The sequence below is a fragment of the Belonocnema kinseyi genome, chromosome 4 (genome assembly GCF_010883055.1).
Source record: "Belonocnema kinseyi isolate 2016_QV_RU_SX_M_011 chromosome 4, B_treatae_v1, whole genome shotgun sequence".
Taxonomy (NCBI): Eukaryota; Metazoa; Arthropoda; class Insecta; order Hymenoptera; family Cynipidae; genus Belonocnema; species Belonocnema kinseyi.
Genome location: NC_046660.1, coordinates 111,921,326 through 111,929,416, shown reverse-complemented (window position 1 = coordinate 111,929,416; position 8,091 = coordinate 111,921,326). Strand labels below are relative to the sequence as shown.

The 8,091-nt window shown below is 34.0% G+C and overlaps 1 protein-coding gene across 1 annotated transcript in view; it reads right to left on the bottom strand.

Annotated features, from left to right (window-relative positions):
• The window catches only part of LOC117171835 (golgin-45), a 25,988-nt gene that overhangs the window by 9,919 nt on the left and 7,978 nt on the right, over positions 1–8,091 (bottom strand). The window lies entirely within an intron of this gene.

The window sequence follows — 8,091 nt, the reverse complement described above, 5'->3', positions numbered from 1 at the left end:
CCCCCCCCCTTTTAGCTGCGGACATCTTTTATGGACGGTCCCTAATTCCTGGTGCTAACAACCTTGTCCTGTATTGCAATGAGGAATCCTTCCGACTCTGAATACAGAACATCCTTTCTTAGCCAAATATTATATGCCTCACTATCCACTTCATTTTGATCTAACGTGTTGAGGTGCTCGCCATGGATGGCTTTCTGCCTCCATTGTATTTCTAATTCCTCTATGGTTTCTGTCCTGATATGCAAGGCCCCATCTGATGACAAATTTAAGGGCGTGTATTGAAGATCCGCTTCACAGATGGTACTCTAAAGCGCAACATTTCGTTTGCTGTTAAAATAGTCTCGCAACTGTATAACTTGTGACTCACACTTTTTTTTTACATCTACAAACGCCCCGACCCCCTAAATGTCGTGGTAGAACTACCCTTTCAATCGCTGAATTTCATCCTTTTTGTTCTTCTGTAAGAATGACATTCTTGTCGCAATGAGAATATACCTTATCTGCAATGATAGCTTAAAGACATTTATAAATTGTTGGAAGACAGGCTATCGGTCGAAAGTCAGATGGATTTTGAGCGTCTAGTTTTTTTGGTATCATATACGTAGTACCTTGGAGCATAAAACCAGAAGTTGTGCACCATGTCCAGACCTGGAGCTTTCCAATTACTTGCCTTTTTCAAGACCGCTGAAACATCTAAAGCTGTGATGTTTGTCAGATTTTTCCCCAAACACCCGACCAGTAGTTAGTCATATTTTCCAATTGAGGGACTTCAGTGTCTCGCATGTTATTTGGCTTTACTCTCAGTTCACGATAGATCCTTCTTTCATCTGTCTGAAAGTTTCGATTTTGTTGCCTTCGTGCACTACTTTTGTTGCACCGACGCAGTCTGGCAGTAAGAACATCAAGTCTCTATCGTTGGGAGTCTATAATCTTATCCAATATTGCTGGTGTTAATGTCTCGATGGGCTGAGGGTTGATGATTTTAGCAACATAGTTTATCAGCTTTCTGGTTCTATTTCCTTTTTTATATTGAGTTAATCGACCCAATTTGTACCTTACTTTGCTGATATCCATATCCAACCTGATCTTTCATGGTTGATCTCGATCCCTCACTGGGACAAAAACTGCATTTTCAGGCTTAGTTTTCCTGCCCAACGTTCTAACGGTTGCCACAGCTGTACAGTATACAAGAGTTTGCACTTCGGGCGCAGTTTGTGCTACGTTCAAATATGTAGGTAAAACCTTGCTGTCGAGATGCGCTATTAATGCACGCAGTTCATTTTGGGCAGAGAATGCCTTAGTGTTGGTTCTACATATCTGAACTCTAGTAAAGCATGATAAAAATTCCATTCCAGGTGCTGTAGTTTTTCTGAGATTCCCCTATCCACATCATCGTTAGTAATATCCGGATGTGGTTCTAATGCATCCGGTGCATGATGTTCATTATCCCTAGCACCTATGCCTTCAGCATCAATCAAGTCTTCGTTATCCACATCTTCCAAGGCCAGCTCATCAATAGGAAGCTGCCGTTCCACTTCCATTTTGATAGCAGCTATTTTAACAGCCGAAAGCAGTCTATTTACAGATATTGAACGTTTTTGATCTACCAGATACTGCTAATTTATGTTTGTTGCTAGCTCTGGGTATTTAAGTAAGAAGAGTCTATGATGTTCTCTCCTCACACTTTGCCCACATTTCTCTGCCAAAAAATAAAGGCGCATAACATCTCTGTTCATATGGTATGTCCATTTTCGTCGCTTTTTTGGTTGCTGAACCTCTGCTTCTGCCTCTGGTTGTATAAGGTCATCCACACCTGGAGGATGTGGTGGTGTTGGATCATCAGTAGGTTGAGGAAGAACATCAATTGCTCCTGCTTGACCGTTTGACGCGGCTTTCTCTAACTGATGTTCATTGCCGTCGTTTTTCCACGCCAAATCAACCTGTTGTTTAATCTCCATTGCTCGGTCTTCTGTAACATGTAGATTAGTCCTGATGTCCTTCACCTTAGCGATAAGATCTCTTAGTGCAACTTTTTATATATTAGGATACTTTGCAGCAAATTTTGTTCTTAAATTGTATCCTTTTTCCGTTTCTGTTTCAAACTTCGCACTTTCGTAATAGAGACGCACCAATTCCTCTTTCATTGTGGTATCCCAATAGATGCTCTCCCACGGTATTTCTGTCGAGGTGGTTGGCTACAAATAGCTAGGGCTAGCCAAAGCATCCTCAGCAGGCACAGTTGATGTTCCACTGCTTACCGTTTGTCGCAGATATTCTTGCTGGCCAGCTAATTGATTAGTGAGATCTGCCTGGCCATCTCGAGCTCACCATTGCCACCGTCCCGCATGCTGTGGCCCCCAGCTGTGGCTCCAGGGGTGCCCCCAAATCCTCGCGAATCGAAAAGCGTTTCAAAATTTTTAATATATTCTCCATTTTTCATTTATGGGTTTTGGTGTTCTACTTAGTCCTTCTCATCTTCGTTATCAGTCTATTTGGCATGGGAAACCCTGTCAGTAGCAATGCTACCGCCAACATTGCCGTCAAAGCCATGAGAGGAGAGCTCAAGCCCTATAGCGACCTCAACGCGGAACACCTTCGACTAAACTACAGTTTATTAAAAGTATATTATTATTATTATTATTATTTAAAGAAAATCTTTCCATCACCGGTCATTAAAGGACTCGGTGTTAAGGCAAATGTACGGACAAAGTCAAGTACAGCAGTCAGTCAGGAAATAAAATAAACAAAAAAGAAACAATGTACATACATATCCGACAAACACAAAGAAAGTTAAGATTCTATATAGTCAAAATAAAAAACATACCCTTTAGTCAAAATTATAAAAAGAAAATGAAGACTTATTACTGAATAGTCGTCCAGAACAGTTTAAAAGTTCAAAAATGGCCACGACAAATCTTTCCGACTATGGAAACAGTTCGCTCCTCCGTAGTCACAGGTTGGATGCCTCAGTATTTACGCTAGGTTGATATTTTACAATAGGATGCTTTGCAACTAATGACTTCGGTCTAAATTGCCGTGCTATCTGCTGATTCTTGTATCATTTCGTTCAACAAGATCCGAAAAATGCCTAATATGTGTGGTGCAATCGCTGTTTCGTCATCTGCACGCGAATTGCTCTGTTTAATTTTACCAGGTCTGTGTCAGGCCATTTGATGAACCCTGAAAGAATATGCTTGCAGCGGAATCGCGTGGGTGTGCCTTGATATTGTTCCTTGATATTGCTGGCCAAATTTATACTATTTTCCAACATGGATTTAGAGCCATTGGCAAAGGAGACGAGATCCCATCAACTGTAGAATGCTTAGATATTTATGTGACTCATCCTTCGTCTTTAATTCAATAATTGCCTGCTTGTCTAGCCCCAACTCCACTAGTGATGTCGCCGAGCGATATTTTTCAATACTGAGACGATATCGATACAATATTCACCTTCTAGTCTCGGATTTGTATTGCTCGCTTTTGTTTAGTATCGGAAAAATATCCAAAAGTATTGTCTCGTATCGGTATCGTATCGGAATTACGAGACAAAATGACCAGATGGGATTTTCCTCGTTCACAATAGGAGAGAGAGTGTAGGGATGGCCGTGTGGCCAGCCGCAGGTACCGGAAAAAGGAGTTGCGAGGAGGGTTGCGAGGAGCTTAGCCCTTTGCGAGAAGACCTTGAAAGAAAATAATCATATAGATTATAAAAATCTATACTCTAACCTAGAACTCTATACTTTACAACACAGAAGAAATTGTAAAGCACTCACTGAGATAGTTATTTCTTTCATTCAAACAAACTGAAACTTGTTTCAATTTAATTTTTAAATCAAATCTTTTACATGGACAGATAAAATTTTGTTTATTTAAAAAAAAATGTTTTTATTTAAAAAACTTCTCTTCCTTTTTATTTGTTGATCAAGAGGCACAAAGATATTCCGCAACTTCTATTTTACACAAAACCTATTTTATATTTTATGTTAGCTTATTTATTTATCTTATAATTAGTGGAAGTTTTAAAGTTATTTAGAAGTTTTAAAATGATCGAAGAATAATTTAAATTTTGAAAATATTTCAATAAAATTTAAACAAAAAGTACATTCTTCAAGATAGCGAACAACACATTTAGAACCTTTTCAAGCGATTTGAAAGGCTTCAAGAAAATGATAAATTTTCTTCAGTTTCATAAACAAATTATATTAATAATTTTTTTTTAATTGGAAAAAAACCAATTATAATATTTGAAATTTCCAAATTTTTAAAAAGTTTTGAAACAAAATTAAAGCTTGTTTATAAGTTGAAGAGAATGAACAAGATTTTTAATTAAATGTACATTTTTGAAAATTTCGAAAAAAGTGCAGATACTTAAAATGATTTTTCATTCTGAAAGATTTCAAGAGAATTACAATTTTTCTTAAGTTTTCTAGCAAAATTTAAAATGATTCCTTTTCTGTTTGAAAAATTAATTTGAGAATATTGAAAAAAGATTTCAAAATATTTCAAAACATTCAAAAACTTTCCATAAAAAGAATGTGGAAGGTTTTTAGGTAATGTTTTCAATTTTTCAGATTTTTTTAAAGAAAAAATTCGAATTATTTTAAAAGATATTCAGAATTTTTCGACGTTTTAAAAATATTTTAAGGTTCTTTATGATTTGAAAAGAAAGAAGCAAAACTTCTAATCAAAAACGTACAATTTTTAACATTGCGGAAAAAACTTTTAAATAATTTTCAGAGGTTAAAAGAAAAGAAAAATATTTGCTTAAAATTCCTGGGAAAATTTGTAATAATTTTTTATTTTACTAATTACTTGTTAAAGAAAATTCAAAAATTCAATAATTTTGAAGAGATTAAAAATATTCTCAAACTTGAAAACGTTTCCGAAAATATATAAAATATTACATAATTTCTTCCAAATTTTTAAAATTTCTAAAGTTTGAAACGTCAAACTGACAAATTATTCCTTAGATTTTGCAACATTCTATAAAATAAAGAAAATTCCTTTACAATTTTCCGAATTTATACTTTATACTTTAAAACTTTACTTTAAAATCAAAATCATAATACTGATTATATTCTGCTCTCATATCTACAAATGTGTTACTATGTATAATAGGTTATTATTAGAAGATGTGTTTTAGTGTTAATCAAATACAATTTCACTTCCTTTTGAGTTTTTTAATTTGATTATATTAATATTATCTTCACAATGTTTGAAAAATATGTGGAAAAATTTAATCACAAAATTGTTAATGTTCTTATTATCAAAAGAAAAATAAGAAATTGACATTTTGCGAAAAAAAATCAGTAAAATCTTTCTATCGAAACTTACTCATAATAAAAGGATTGTTTTGAAATATAACTGTATTATCATTCACAATTTTTAAAAACATTTTAGTTCAGCGATATTTTTTGAAATTATTATCATTTAATTACAAAAGAAATAATATACATTTTTTTTATTTTTGAGGATTTTTGGCAAAAAATGTCGGTCAGGCTGTTATATCACCAATATCACGATATCCAACTTTTATTTTCTTAGGAAAAAATCATTTGTTTTTTATTATCATTCAGCACACCGATATTTCGGGTACAAGTTTTTATGCACACGGTTAATATCTCAAGAATAATTTTGTCCATTTGTTTTAACTGAAACATTAAATTTGTATTGCAATCTGCAGTCGAGCCTACTCCAGTTTTAGGTTAGTGTCACTTTGAGATTGCCAACTTCAACATTCACTTCATCAGACATCGATTAATTTTTGTAATAAAACTGTTTTGACTTAATTTAAGCAATACTTTATCTTGAAAGTGGATACTTGCTTCATATTTTAACGAGGATTTCGATTTTACAGGCGCCATTTTCCTTTTTTTGAAAAATTCCTATTTTGTTGGTTATCCAGTTCTGTACTGCCATCATCCGTTTTTGTAATTTAAACAGTTTTTCCAAATTAAAAAAAAAGATTTGGTTTAAGAGACATGTAGAAATTTTAGAAGTTTTGAAGCTTAAAAATCTAAAAAGAAATATACTTCCTGTTCTTAACATTCAAAATGAAAAACATTTTTCATTCATTGTTTTCTAATCTACAAACAGTGCAAAAATATAATAATATGATACATTGAAAATAATGCAGTTATAAGAGAAATGCCGAAAATATATTTCGTTCAAATGAAAATTCAAACTTTGAATCACAAGAAAAGGTTCTTGGTACTCGGGTACTTGAAATTCGTCACCATTCCCCTTCTACTGTTGTTTCGTAGGAAGCCACCATATGGCTGTTTAGTCTCAGAATCCCGAGACGATACGAGCGATATATCGGTTCTCCGATAGCAAAACGATACGAGACAAAACCAAGACTGGAGTCTCGGAAACCAATAGCGATACGAGAAAAAACCAAGATTTTCGATACGATATCGAGACAGTCTCATTTCGAATGGCATCACTAAACTCCACGTTTAACACTAGCCGTTCTGAGTACAGTTCTCTGCACTCCAGAGGTTCATTGTGTGACTCAAAAATTGAACGACGCTTGGGCACATCTTGTACGTCCGGAGAATCTCAAATAAGTAATCAAGGAAAGGCTAATTTATAATCAATGTATGCTATGTGCAGGCTTCGCCGATGTTTATGAGAGTTGCAACTATTGATGTTTATACTATATCTCGGGTATTGTTTAGTTTGGAGTTCGTTCTTTAATCCTGTTGTCTTTACGCAACGGCCAAGAGCGTTGGAGCCCGAAAAAGTCCCGAATACATTTTTGGGATTTTATAAAAAAATACGCAGTTTTAAAATTTATGAGATGGAAAACTGGATAAGGATCATTTTGTCTTCCTCCTTCCTATACAGAATAAAAGTTTTCTTTATGTTTTCACATCTTCAATGTAGAATTCTAAAGGAAAACATGCTTCTATAATTTGCATGAACATTTTATTCTGTAAGTCCCGTCAACTTACTTTTTTTATCCATATCCAGTTTTCATTCTCATTTCTTCAATTAGAGAAGTTGTTTTGTTATAACGGTGTGAACATATAAAAATATTTTTTTTAACTTTGGGGACATTCAAATTGTTGGTTAAACAAACAAAAAATGTGAACCTTAACAGTTAGAGATAACGATTTTTACACAGGTGTCTGTCTATAGTAATATCTAGACACAATAACTTTAAAAATAATATTCACAGCGAATTGAGCTTTGGTACACTTTCCTGATAAATAAAGAGAAAAGGTAAGTTCGTTAACCAGCCCTTATCAACCAACGGTTAAAGTTCTGAAAATCACAAATGCTTTAAAAAAATTAAGATTTTATTTTTCTGGCCAAAATATGCGGGATATGAAAAAAAGTTTAAGAGGTGAATTTATTCCTCGTAAAAAATCTATAAATTCGCATGATATAATTTTTTGATAAGATGCACAATTTTTATTTTAACCATGAAAAATGTTATTTTTAAATCATTCCATTTTTCAAACAAACTAGGCAAGATACGAAGAAAAATATCAAAAGGCTGATTTATTTATCAGGAAATAATCTACAAAGCTTGAGACTATTCTTTCAAGATAGATAGTTTTTGTTTTAATTGTGAAAAATGTTATTAAATATTGAAAATTCCATCAACAAAACAAGATTTATCCAAATATTCCGTTGAGCCAAGAATATAAGTTTGGGTTAATAACTAAAATTTTGTCGGGCCAACCAAAAATGCTCAACCATACGGTTTCGTTCCGATAAACAAATCTTTCTTCCTTATTGTATGCAGAAAATCGAGGGCCCAGCGGGAGTATCATGATAAGAATGTGCTCCACAAGATCGATGGAGCTTGAAGTAAATTAATTTTATTTTTTGATCTAAAATCTAAAACAAATTTAACAATTTCTTATAAAGTAGGAGGTCCAGAAATGTTTTAATGTAAACTGCTTTTTAGTATTACGCTGTATATTAAACTGAGCGCGAATCGCGAGGTTTATTTTGGGGTAACCAATCCCGCGCATTCTACAGTCTGTCAAGTTAAAGCGTGGGTGGCTTTACTCGCAGTCGGTAAGGTGTATCGACATAATTTTGGTGTCAAAATATTAAGAAGAGCTCCCTCTTTCA